Source organism: Pangasianodon hypophthalmus, chromosome 6 (assembly GCF_027358585.1).
Source record: "Pangasianodon hypophthalmus isolate fPanHyp1 chromosome 6, fPanHyp1.pri, whole genome shotgun sequence".
In the NCBI taxonomy this organism is placed as follows: domain Eukaryota; kingdom Metazoa; phylum Chordata; class Actinopteri; order Siluriformes; family Pangasiidae; genus Pangasianodon; species Pangasianodon hypophthalmus.
This window is the reverse complement of record NC_069715.1, coordinates 21,444,743-21,459,521: the sequence shown is the minus strand read 5'-3', so window position 1 is coordinate 21,459,521 and position 14,779 is coordinate 21,444,743.

The following is a 14,779-nucleotide window of genomic DNA, read 5'->3' as shown; positions in this document are numbered from 1 at the left end:
AGAGGACAGGTTCTAATTCTTTCTTTCTTTCTTTCTATATTTAAAGTTATGATGTAATGTATGTCACACAAATACACATCTTACTGTCCTTGTGAGGACCTCCATTATTAATGCAGCTACTCAATGCCATGCCTAAATCTAATGTTAACCTTAAACTAAACACACACACACAAAAAACTGCAGTTTTTCTAAATTAAAAAAAAAGTTTTCCTCCTTTCTTGTGGGTACCAGCCAAATGTCCCTACAAGGTAAAAACTATCAGATATTCCTACCTATGCGGATCCCCACCATGACCAAAAACATGACCACACACACGCACACACACGCACACACACGCACACACACACGCACATACACACACACATTTATTGGTTCTGTCATGTGCAGGGAAAAAAATAGAAGTAACTCCTGTGAAATTGGTCGGCCTCACCATGGCAACTGACCTATATAGTAGAAGAGGTGTGAAACACTGTCGGAGCCCTCACTTGGTGCCCACCCAACCCACCAACCCAACCACCCACACACACACACACACACACACACACTACATGCATGTGAATTCTTTTCATGTGAACCACACAGAAACTTGCAAATTGGCTTCATACTAAATAACAATTTTTAAAATAAATTTCTCTCTGTGTAATTTACACAGTTACTAAAATATTCTTAAACCAAAAGAACACATCGGTGAGCTCAGGAACACCAACTGTGATCAAGAATTCTTTTCCTGGTTAAGAACAACCCCTACACAACAGTTGGCCAGATCAAGAACACCCTCCAGGGGGTAGGCATATCGGTGTCAAAGTCAACAATCAAGAAAAGACTGCACAAGAGTAAATACAGCCAAGTCAATCACCTGACCTGAATCCAGTTGAGCATGCATTTCACTTGCTGAAGGCAAACACCCCAAGAACAAGTAGGAACTGAAGACAGCTACAGTAAAAGCCTGATAGAGCATCACCATGTGGTGATGTCTACGGGTTCCAGACTTCAGGCAATCATTCACTGCAAAGGATTTGCAACCAAGTATTAAACATGACAGTTTATTTTATGTTAATTTGTCCAATTACTTCTACTCCCTTAAAAAGGGGGATCACATATAAAAAGTGCCGTAATTTCTTCACTGCTCACATGATTTGGATGTAAATACCCTCAAATTAAAGCTGAAAGCTCATATTCATTATCTAAAAGCTCCAATATCCTGTAGCAGACACTACAGCAGACAAAAACTTTGTTTCTTTCCAAATATTTATGGACCTGACTGTATATAGTATAATGTCATTATTTATATACGTATTTACATATTCAGATTCCGAGATCTTTTTAATAAATGATTTTCTTTCTCCTATGCAATAACAACATAAAAATGTTTTTTAGTAAACCTTTAACTAAATCTTAAAGGTTAATCCAGAGGAAACATATCTTTCACAGTCATTAGAAAACCCACACTTAGTAAGTCTAAGTGCTGCACACTATTGTTGTCTATTCACATTTAATAATTTAATGCAAAGCAACTTACAGTTGAGACGAGTAGATGAAGGTTAATGGCTCTTGCTCCTGAGTCCAACAGTGGCAGCTTGACTGTGCTGGGATTTGAACACACAACCTTCCAACTGTTAGGCCAGAGCCTTGACCACTAGGTCACCACTGCCCTGGAGTGACATTACTACCCACCAAAGAAAAAGACGGAGTGAGTGAGTGAATGTTTGTGTGTGTGTGAGAGAGAGAGAGAGAGAAAGAGAGAGAAAGAGAGAGAGAGAGAGAGAGAGAGATTACCCATTCCTCAGAGACTCCTGGCCTAGTTTGGACATCTCAAACATTATTTTTAAAAATAAACAAAATAAGCAAGTATTATTTTTTATGTATATAAAGTATAAATGTTTTAACTATTATGAATGCGTTATTCACATTTTCACTGTACATCTGGTTAACTTCATAATTACGGGAATATTTCAAGAGAAGGGGTATAAACATTACACATAAAGAGTTCGCATTACACATTCGAGTTAAGTCTTCTCTGGAAGGAGTGCTGTGAACTTCATGTTAGTTGTTATGGCTTTAAATGCTGGTTAAAATAGCAGCGTATTTACCACTAAATTGGCGTGAACTGGTTTTAAGTAGTCATAACTGAACTTTTGCTATATTGAAGTTGGGTGATCTAAATGTCAAATTTCACTCTTTTTGTGCCATCCACATGAAAGCACTAAAATCCCAACATGCTGGTATTAACTAACTGTAACTGGCACAAACATACTGTAGACCCCTAGAGTTAATTTAACATTAACTGCATTGAGTTGACATGAGTTCACCTGAGTTGAGCTGACAAGTTGACCTGAGCTAGGTTCACTTTACTTGCTACCGGCTAGAGTATAATTGAATCAAGTTGGACTGAATTTTTTATTTATTTTTTTCATCAAAATGACCATTTGAGTTGATAAGTTTAATTTAGTTGAGCTCAGTTTATTTTTTGACTTGAGCTGAGTTCACTTTCTTTGAGCTCAGTGGGGTAGAGCAGAATTGAACTGATTTGAGCTGATGTAATCGAATACGTGTTCCATTTATTTAATGGCCTTATTTCTGAAAATGCAATGCTGTTGACTGATTTGTTGCAGCACATTTGAGATCTCTCTCTCTCTCTCTCTCTCTCTCTCTCTCTCAGCAAAGCAAGCCTGGGAGCAGAAACAATTGCGATTGACAAAGCATGGTAACCCCTTGTAAACACCAGCAGTTAGAATCACCTGGATACATTGGGCACAAGTGGTGAGACCTTTATTCAAAATCTGCAGTATTTGCAATAAACATCACTGTCAAACAGCCATCTTTTGCTTACTTCTTCTCACCTTGGAGACATGTCAGACCACATGTATGGACTTGTGGAGATATCCACTTTGCAGCTCATGACTACAGATTTTAAATACAGGTACCCTGTCCTCAAATAGCCTCCACTCATTTCCATTCTTCTATTCTACCTCTGTGAGTGTATTTTTTACATTGCAAACTCTGTGGCATTCATTAGTTCATGTTGGTGTTCTCTTTAAGGATGCCCTTAAAAATAATGAAATTAAATCTTTCTACATTAAAAAACATAAATACTATAAAGAGCAGTAAACAGTAATAAATGTAACAAAGTCAATATTTGGTGTGTTGACCCTTTGCTTAAAAAAAATAGTAGTCTCAGGTACAGTGTGTGCAGTTTTATAAGGAAATGAGCTGTAAGTGTTACTGAGCATCTTGCAGAAGCAGCCACAGTTCTTCTGGAGACTTTGACTGTCACACTTGCTTCTTATTTTTGCAGCAAAACCCAGCGGCCTTTGTTATGTTTTTGTCTGAAAAGTGGTCTCTTATGTAATATGTTGCTTTCTTTACTGACATACAAACATTTTTCTGTAACATTTAATTTTGCGCTGGAAAACTAATGTTTGGAAATCTAAAAAGTTTTTGTACTGAATCAATAATGTAGAAGTCATAAAATAAAAATCTATTTTTATTTTTTGATTTCTTATTTCTGTAAAGCTGCTTTGTAACAATATCCATGGTTAAAAGTGATATACAAATAAAATTGAATTGATATAAAGTTTAATAAAGTTTGTACCAAAAAAATAGGGTGCCTAACACTTTTGCACAGTACTGTACATCCTTCATGAGTAATTGGGAACCTAACATAATAGGAGGCACAGGTTAGAGTTAATTGGATAGACTGTTGAGCTCTGGTTCTCTAATTTGAAATTATAAATAATTGCATAATGGTGATGTAATACAGCACTACCCACTTCATAAGATCCAATTTGCCCCTTGCTTGTGCTGTCCATCCCGAACACTCCTGACAGTTTGCAGACTCCATGGACAAAATAAATACTGATTAAAATGATGAAAAACCATTGATATACTTTTATATGTACACAGATTTCAGCCATCCTCTTGGCTTCTGTAATGTGTTTCTGTCTCTATGATAGGTCTATCACTCACTTTTCCCTCCTGTCTGTCCCCACTGTCATCTGTCTCTCTCTCTCTGCTCTTCCTGTTGCTGTTTCACTTGCCTGTTTGCATTCTCATTCTGATAATAACCGCAATTCACAACTTACCATCACTTTCTCTGCTAACTCTTCAGGGCATGGCTGCAATTTGTACACAAGCATGTGGGTTTTTTAGACATTCTGTAACTAGCTATGTAGTTTTTCCTCACATTTCGCACTAGCCAGGCCCTAACCATGATGCTATGGCAACCAGCAGTAACTCTAGACAGGAACGTTCACTCCAGAGAGGTGCGAGCAGATTGTGTATAAGATTTTATATACAGTCTATGGATATGAGGCCAAAAACATCACTGCTTTTTCAAAGGATAATTGTGAGAAGTTCAGAGAGTGGGCAACAGCTCTGAAGGGTTGCAGCATGCATTACAACACTCTCATAAACCAAAGGTGAAACTGAAGCCAGTTTTGGGGCTTTGCTTAAGCACTGTAAGCCCACCGCTGGTGCCATCCATGATAGTAGCATGAGTGGGAAGTGTGTGACAGCTCGGTCAGTTTTCCTTGATGTTTTATGCAGCATGAATACTGCAGCTGCTCTGAAGACGAATATGTCTTAATGTTCTTAATGAGTGGAGCTTGTTCCTGTGCTTGTGCTCTGATGTTCTCCTCTGCACAGATCATTTGAATTCATATACAGAACTTATAGGCCGACCTATTCAATATCCTACTCTTTGTTTTAAAACCCAGATAGTTAACCTCCTCTGTGTGAGCAAGGGAAACACAAGTCAGAAAAAAAGGGTCTGGAAATTATCTTCATGTCAGTGGGATTGTCACTGCAATTTTATTCTCATGCTATCTGATAACATGCCATAAGTTTTCACCTCACAGGTTATGAAAGTTAGCAGCACCTGTCGTCCCTACAGAGAGAAAAGACCTTTAGTTCTTTATCTTTTTCTCCACTCACCCATCCAGTTTCTGTCACACTTGGCAACTCTCGAGACTAATTGTGGGCCAATTCTTATACCCAGACAAACAAACAGATAAATTCTGTGTTTGGTTTGGATTCTGCCTCATGTATGAGTCACTTTGGGTAAATGAGTGTGCTAAATAAGTAATTGTAAATTCTTCTTCTTTATCTTCTTCTATGGCTACTACAGGGTGTCCCAAAAGTCTCCATACATGGGGGAAATTAACACTTTTTAGCAAAATGCCTTCCCAAATTTTTCGTACTTAGTTTATATTATTATATTACTGGATCGGGAAGCTGTCGCAAGGTTGCGATGGACTTTAACAGGAAACATGGCAAGCACATCACACACGACACTGTTGCCAAACTTATTAACAAATTCACAAAGCCTGGCAGTGTTGCGGACCAACCGAGTAGCAGACGTCGATGAACATCCACTGACGAAGGCACAACTGACATGGTACTAGTATACATAGTCAAACTGTGTGATTCAGTATTCTCCCAAATAACTCCAACTGTAAAGGCGTACAGAACAGGAAATGGCTGTCAAAAGACTTCATAGCACATGGGTTGTTGCTATTTTAATCATTTTCTAAATGGTAAACACATTTAATACTCTACCTCCATTATCCACTGATTACCAATTCATACCAAATTTCAGTATGTAGTATAATAAGCCTATGAAATTGGCACAATGGTAGTCAGTGGTTAAGGTCTTCAGTTATTGATCGGAAGGTTGTAGGTTCCCAGCACCACATACTGTCTCTGTTGGCTCCTTGAGCAAGACCCTTAACCCTCGACTGCTTGGTTATATCCTGTCTCAATGAATGAAATGTACATGAAAATGATTTAGTAAAGTAGCATCTGCTGGTTCAGATAAACCAATAAATGCCAATTTATTGTCTTTCAGTCCAACAAACCGATGTGTCTTATTTTATAAATTGATTATGACATTAGTATAATCTTCCTCTAAAATGGCAATAGATTACATTTGTAATATATCATTAATGCTTTGATGTGCCACCTGAGTATAGAAACACTATTATTTCCCTTTGTAGATGTTCTGACAGAAGGAGTGCAGAAATGAAAGGAAAAATCAAAGGAAAGAAAAAATATGTAAAATTATAGCTATTTTACACCAGCTGTAATGCATGAGTTAAGGTCACTTAGAAGTCTTAATGAAAAGACATTTCTCATTCAGCCCATCTGTTCTGTTTCTCTCTCTGTTTCTCCACCTTTCTAATACAAATCCCAAACAATACAGTATTTCTCAAGTAAGACTCTTCCTTCAAGTAACATCAGTCCAGTACAAAGTGTTCTTACTGACAGAAAGTGGTAGGGAAGATAACATATAGATAAGAGGAGTAATTGATCCTATCATTTCCAGGCATTTTTGTATTATTCAATAAATTCAGTAGTTGTCTTTCCTGGTCATGAACCAAATTCTCCCGTTACACAGTGATAAGTGCAAGTTTTACTTGTAGGTCCAGGATGTACTGAATTGTGTTTTGCTGGGAGTTGGATCATTGGTCCGTCAATTTAAAATAAAACAGAACTTTTAATACAATAATGAAATAAATAAATACATAATAAATAATGAATCTTTAAATAACAGAACAGTGTCAAAGCAAATCAAAGGAAAGGCTACATTAAGGGGATTACAAAATTGTTTGATCAGGGTTTGAACTGAAACTAATTTTGGAGGTGTTGGTGTTTTGTATTGCATTTATCATTTATCTTTATGTTTATCTGATCTGGTACTGCAGATGGAAATTCGCTAGTTTGTAACTCTGGGACAAAGAATTTTGAAATTGTTTTAATTTGATTGGATTTGTACACTGCAACAAAAAAAAAGTCATCTTAACAAATGGGAATATCTTAAATATTGTCATATTTATCTAGTATTTCCTATTATCAAATTACAGTAAATCAACTGTAAAATTTTTAAACCTATTTCTAGTTGGACTAATTTCAAGCTTGAAATTTAAAAACATTAAGGAATTAAGTATAAATATTTTAGGAAAGAATCAAATTTATCTGCCAATCGTATTAGCTAATTTCAAGCTTGAAATGAGTAAAAGCATCTAAAAATGAGTTGAATAATTTTATATTTATAATAATCTCATAATAAGAAATAAGATATCACTTTCTGCAGTGTACACGGTTTCCTGACAAAGTGACCTTAGTAAACTAATCGTAAACATTAATAATGATGACAGAGATGGGGGAAAGATAGGGTCTTCTTTCTCATGTTAGACTCTCAGTATCTTCAATATATTGCTTCAGCAATATAGAGCTGTTCCACATAATATAGAGCTGTTCCACATAATAAACACCATCAGAACAGAAGGCTGAGAAGATGGCAAAGAGGGATAAAATGAAAGACTAAGACAGGTATGCAGACAGAAAAAAAATACAGAAAGAGAGATGAAGAGATACAGAGAGACAAGTGCCTGATATTCCTAAAACTTCACTTTAAAAAAAAGTGTATGTGTGTGCATGTAAGAGAGAGAGAGAGAGTGAGAGAGAGAGAGACTGCTCCCCTTCTCACTGGAGACAGACCTCATTATAAACTAGGACACTATATAGGGCAGAGCAGGAAAAAAAAATCATGCATGAACATGAATTCAATGCAGCAATCATCCAATCATCTCTCTCTCTCTCTCTCTCACACGCACAGAGAGAGAGAGAGAGTGATATGCAGAGGTCATATGATTTTGACCTGTCATCCATCATTGTTAATATAAATGCAGAAGAAAACGCAAATGAACACTGCACATCTTAATTCAACGCAGCATGTTTGAGGATGTTGATTAAATCCAATGCCGAGCATTAACGCTGAACTCTAACCCATTTTAAATGAGAACTTTCAGCAGTGTTCATTTCTCTTTGGATGAACATTGTGGCCATCCTAAAGGTTGTTTCATCGCTTTATGAGCTTGAGCGAAGTTGGTTAAACAAGTGTTAAATGAATTGTAACTGTACAGTGTCATTGGGTACCATGAAAGCTACTTATAAATGAAATTATTATTATTATTATTATTATTATTATTATTAAATGAAGGATTTGAGTTAACATTATTGTAGCGTTAAGGAGTATGACTTTCTCAGAAGGCATTGCTGCAATCTGACACAATTTTTCTTTTCAAAAGTTAGGACATTTAATTTATTTGCTCCATTTTTCATCCTTCATCCATCCTTTCTCCATGGTTCATTTTCTCTGAATCGTCCATTTGTACTTGAAAGCTGGTGGAACTTTTACTTTATTCTGTAAGCTAGATATCTGAGTGGTAGCTGGTTAATTAGAGTAGCTAGCTAGTTAATTCTGTGCATTGTCAATCACAAGAAATAAACCATTTACGATTAAACTAGGATTGCTCAGAAGCTTCATATGGTTTTCTGGTGCATACAATAAAAATATAGGTTTTCCTCATGATCATCCCTTCTCTCGCTCTCTGTCTCTCTCTCTCTCTCTCTCTCTCTTTGCTACATCATCAATGCTTCCCTCCAGCAGATATCATAAATCATAGAGTCATGAAACAAGGACACACGTTAAGGAGGGATAAATTTACTCTCTGCTACGGTGAGGGAGCTCCTCCGCTGAGATCTGTGGTGCAGTCAGAGTGAAATAACTGAAACCAGGGGACTTGAAGGGAGAACGCTCACCACAGCCATATGTAGAGTCATTCAAACAGTTACTTTACAGTCGCTTTATTACATTATTGAAAGGACCCTTTGCTACTTAATAGTAGGACTGTGTTTATATTCAAAATGGAAATATAGAAATTTGAGAATCACCTATAAAGACAGGTTAAGGGGGAAGTCCAACAAAATAAGTGAAAATAATTTCCGGCACCAGTTTTACCATTTTAGTCATAAAAAAAATCCATCCCTGTTTTTTTTTTTTTCACTGTTGAGGTGCACCATAAGGGTAACGTATGAAAACTGGGTAACAATTATCATACTAATTTCAATCACAACACTAAAGACACAAAGAGAGCATTTTAATATTTAATGTTTTATTTGGGGCGGCATAGTGACACTTGCTCCAGGGTTCACAATTCCACCCTGAGCTCAGGTTACTGCCTGGGTGGAGTTTTAAATGTTCTCCTGCATGTGTTTCCTCCAGTATCTCCAGTTTTCTCTCACAGCCTAAAAAAACATGCTGGTAGGTGGACTGGATATCCTAAATTGCCCTTAGGTAAGAAAGAATATGCAAATGCGTGTACATGATGCCCTTTGATAGACTGGTGTCCTATCCAGGGTGTATTTCTGCCTCAGAACCAGTGTTCCTAGGATAGGCTCTAGATCCATGAATGAATGAATGAATGTTTTATTTGGATCTGCATAAGATGGTCAAGAAAAATTGGATGATAGAAGATGATAAAGCCTCAGTAATGCAGAGAAAATCAGGCCATCCATCTCTACCTGCTCTCAATGCTTCCATTAATTGTTTTCTACCTCCTCACTATCCTTTCATCCATCCTTTCATCCATCCTCTCCTTGCTCATTATCCTTCCCTCTCTCTACCCATCCTGCTCTAATTGCTCACCACCTTTCCATCCATCTTCCTCTTCCAGCTTACTATCTCTTTATTCTCCTTGACCTGTTCATAATCCATGCTTTACTTTTCTTACAATGCAAATAGTGTAGAATGTGCAGTTCCAGAATGCGAGTATGATGAATAAATACTGCCATATAGTGGTCACGAGCACAAACTACATGTCCTTAGATTAAAAAAAAGGTTTTCAGCTTGCAATTTTGTCTAAATTTATGGCATGAAGATAGCAATATCACACTCATATTCTATAGTGTGCATGTAATATGGGTTGGAAAGATTGTGCAAATAAAATAATTCAAAATGTACAAGAATGTGCAATTGTATTTGAATGCTGTTCTAACTCTGTTGTAATTTATTTTATTTTATTTTTTTAATTAATTTATTTATTTTTCTCTCTTCTTATGCTCATTTCTTATTGCTCAGTATATATGATCATGATTTTTTTTTCCTTCTGGCTCATTATACTCAGGAGTAGGAACAGCTTTAGCACTGCAGATGTTACTGCACTGGTCAGCTCTGGTGACATATCTAAGGACGAGCAATTCTGGTCTTTCTTAAAGGCCCATGCACATTAGGCACTTAATTATGGAGACGTTTCTGCCTAGTTTTCTCTATGTGGGCATGTGTAGCACACTCCCTGATTCTGAGGGAAATGAGGAAACTGGAGGCAGGCTCAGGACAACTCCAAAAAGGCTCTTTATTGGCTGTGAGTCTTTTATTTGCTTTTCCAGTGATGGTATTTTAAGCACATGCACACACACACACACACAGCTCTGAACTGCCCAGTTCTCACTCTCTCGAGGCACTCGTCTCTCCCCTTATCACTGTTCACTGAAACAGAGGACATTCATTGGCAACATTTCCCTCAGGAGTGTAATCCTTACCACTCACCCTCTCTGGGTCCACCCTCCATTCACAATCCAGCGCTCAACCACGCCCCTGCTTCCACATACCCCCACCACCCAACTCAAATGTCACTCAAATTTGACTTAGAAACATTTAGTTTGGGGAAGATAGGGGTTGGCAAAAGTGCCACAGGAAATACCATTCTGGGTGGGAAAGTTTCAGGGATAGATATAGCGAATTTTAAAAAATCAGTGAAAATTCTGTTATGTAAAAAATGTAAGCCAATTAGTAAGAACTAACATATAATAATAATGCATATTTATGTGTAAGGTGAAAATAAATGTTTATAAGTCTTATTTTTGACAGTTAATTTGTTAAACATATAGTCTTTTTTTTGCAAATCAATGTTTAAAATAAAGGGTCAGACTATGTGCATAATGTGGTTGTGGTAGATGTCTTCTCAATTCCAAACATCAACTGAAAAATGTTTTAAGCAAATGTAGCAATTTAAATTACTATGTTGTGCCAAAACTTTGGTGTGGGGAAAGTAGATTAGATGGTAGATGGTACATAGATAGATAGATAGATAGATAGATAGATAGATAGATAGATACATAGATAGATACATACATACATACATACATACATACATAGACCTATTGGTTTGTCCAAGAAGAAATGATCTACAAAAACCTAAAGTTTAGCCACTATATTTTAGTAAATCATTTACATATGAATATAAAAACATGTATATTTTAGTATATAAATAGCAATGAACCAAGAGGTACCTGTTTTGGCAAACAGCTTTATTGTTTCTGATCTGCTCATTCATATGTCTTATATCTAACACTTTTCTTGGTAGAGGCACAAGAAGAGCTGAATTGTATTATATTTGTTATAATATGAATATAATATCTGTTTATTTTTCTTTTTTTGCATATGCCTTGGTTTTCAAAGACCTCAAAACCTCCATTCCTATTTCTATTGTATAGGTTTCTTTTTTCATTGAGGTATGCGAGTTAAATTAGTAAAATGGTTTACAGTAGGCCTAAGTAACTTGTGTTTTGACTATATTTAATGCCATTGTAGTAATTTGTAAGTTTTAATTGCTTTAATTAATTGCTAATTGTTTATTTACAGAAAATACGTTTTCAGGTTTTGCAGCTGCAAAGTATTTCACAGTAAAATGGCTGTAATAATAGGAAAATGCTAATAAGTAGGGTAGGCAATACCATTTTTTATACAGTACATCTCTGGCAATTACAGCTGCCAGCATTTTTCCATAAAATACATGGTAAGATTATATTTAAAGTACAGCAATACAATAAAAGCATTGCTGTTTATTTATTGATGTAAAAAGCTTGGCTGTTAATGTTACAGCAAAAATCTGGCCTTCACTTTACAGTACTGCTTTTTTATGGTACTGTATGGTATTACTATAAATAAACAACATTCTTTCACTGTAAAATATCCAGGCAGGGAACTATTTGACTGTATTGCAATGAAAGATACTTTCATCCTTTTTACAGTAAAATTCTGGCAACTACAGCTGCCATTTCTTAAATTTATTTATTTATTATTATTATTTTTACCAATACATAGTCTAAACCGTTCATTCAGAAAGTATCAAAATGTGCAAAAAGTTTTGGTAAATTAGGAAGTACTGTAGAAAGGAAATGGAAAATGGTGGATGATGTCCACATCTCTCTGACATCTGCTGCTCCATATCCAGAATTTATAATAGACAGCAAAGCCAATCATGGACTACTCCATCCTGATCTAGTGGACTGCTCAACTCTGCCAGGGAGAACTCCAGTTGATAGTGAATCAATTTGGCATCAGCAACAACCATCTGTGCCCCGCCAAACCTTTCCCAGATGTGAGACAACAAAGGGTGCAGACACCATTGTGCACTGTGTATGTGCTGTCTCACCATTGTGCTATCCTGGCAAGCAAGTTGCCATTAGTGAATCGAACCGTGGATGGGCCCATCTGAGGAGTATTTGCGCAAGGTGTGGCATGCCAACGTTTTTTTTTTTTTTGGCTTCATGCAGTCCTGATGATTGATGTACTGGAATGTCACAATGCTTGAATGGACCAGGATGTGGCAGTGTCTCTGAAAAGCTAAGAGGAACCTCACTAGCTGGGGCCATCCGTGGTGGCTATATCCGTTATGATGGGAAACTGCCAACAGACCCAAGAGGACTATTGTTGTAGCTGCAGTTAACAATCTTTGTATTCTCAGCAGGACCATGAGGCACATAGCAGCCTGCCTGCCTATTGTGGGAATATGGGGAATAGAGGGAACCCCTCATGGTGAAAAGGGGTGAAATACTTACCACAGATTTTAAATAAATAAATAAATAGGCATATTTAAATGGGCAGAAACTTACTGTCCACTTTATTACCTGAACACCTGTACATTCATGCAGTTATCTAATCAAAAAAGTCATGCAGATACAGGTCAAGAGTTTCAGTTAATCTTCACATCAACCATCAGAATAAAGAAAAAGCGTAATCTCTGTGACTTTGATTGTGGGCACCAGATACTGTTTGAGTATTTAAGAAACTGCTGATCTCCTAGGAGCTTCACACACAACATCTCTAGAGTTTACACAGAATGGTGCAAAAAACAAAAAATATTGAGTGAGTGAGTTTTTTGATAAAATGCCTTGTTGATAAGAGAGGTCAGAGGAAAATGGCCAGAAAGGCAATAATATTAAGTTGCCAGGAAGGCTATAATAACGCATATAATCACTCTTTACAACTGTGGTGAGCAGAAAAGCAGCTCAGCATGCACAAAACATCGAACCTTGAGGTGGATGAACTACAACAGCAGAAGACAACACTGGGTTCCAATCCTGTCAGCCAAGAACAGGACTATCTGTGACTATCATGGGCACAGACTCAAAGAAAATGGACAGTTGGAGACTGGAAAAAAAAAAGGTAATTGTTTTTTCTAATCTTCAGCTGTCTAGTTTGGGTGAGTATATCATTAGGGAATTTGTATACAAAGTTGCGTAAAGATATACCAGAGAAATGAAGAATGGTTTCTTTTAAATTACTTGAGTGGTCTTGGAGGAGATTTAGAAATTGGTTGTTCATAACTGTGGACACTATGCCTGAATATAAGTTTTTAGAAATGTTTGTAAATTTATAAAAAAAAAAAAAAAAGAAAAATTAAAATCACTCTACACACTGTGTTTATAGACTGTGCAATAGTTTCTTCCCCCATACAATCAGACTCCTCAATACCCAGAAACTGGACTGAAGGAACACACACACATACCTCCAATGCTCAGAAACTGGACTGAAGGAACACACACACGTTCCTCCAATACTCAGAAACTGGATGAAGGAACACACTCACACATACCTCCAATACTCAGAAACTGGACTGAAGGAACACACACACATACCAATATACACACACAACTGAGCATCCTCCATCCTCTCTGCAATTTTTTTGCAAGTTTTTGCACATGTTTATGGTGCTACAATACTCATTATATTATACTGTTCATAGGCTGCTACTCTTATGTTTACACTATTTCAGCAACTTGTATTGTATTCTTGTACTATTTGCACTATTGTCACTAGGTTCACTTTAAACAGAACTGTGTGCTAGTCGGCGCTGCACTGGGACTTACTATGCCCATCGTCTGTCCCAGTAGTCATTGTACTGTCTTGTACTGTCTTGTACTGTCTGCACATGTTTGCACTTGTGCACTTTATTGTATAAATTATGTAGTCCCTTGTAGTTCTGTGTTGTTCTGTGTCATTTAATGTAGCACCTTGGTCCTGGAGAAATGTTGTTTCGTTTGTACTTGTATATGGCTGAAATGACAATAAACTCCACTTGAACTTGAACTCTTCGTGGCATGGACTCCACAAGATGTTGGAAACATTCCTTTCAGATTCTGGTCCATGTTGACATGATTGCATCACACAATTTCTGCGGTGTTCTATCACTTCCCAAAGGTGTTCTATTGGATTCAGATCCAGTGACTGGGAAAGCCACTGAAGACCATTGAACTCATTGTCATGTTCATGAAACCAGTTTGGGACGACTTGCTTTGGGACATGGTGCATTATCATGCTGTAAGTATCCATTAGAAGTCGGGTAAACTGTGGAGGGATGAACATGAACATGAAGGAATGCACATGGTCAGCAACAATAAATAGGCTATGGCGTTCAGAACTACTGTTTTTTCTTTATTGCACCATTCTGAGTAAACTCTACAGACTGTTGTGTGTGAAAATCCCAGGAGATCATCAGTTATAGAAATATACAAACCAGTAATTGCATGACTGTGTAGGTGTACAGGTGTTCCTAATAAAGTGTTTGGTGAGTGTAGATGTCACATTTGCAAAAAATATTAAAATCATTATAGCAGTCCACACCAAAAACAATTGTCTTCCAAACCTATTTGCATT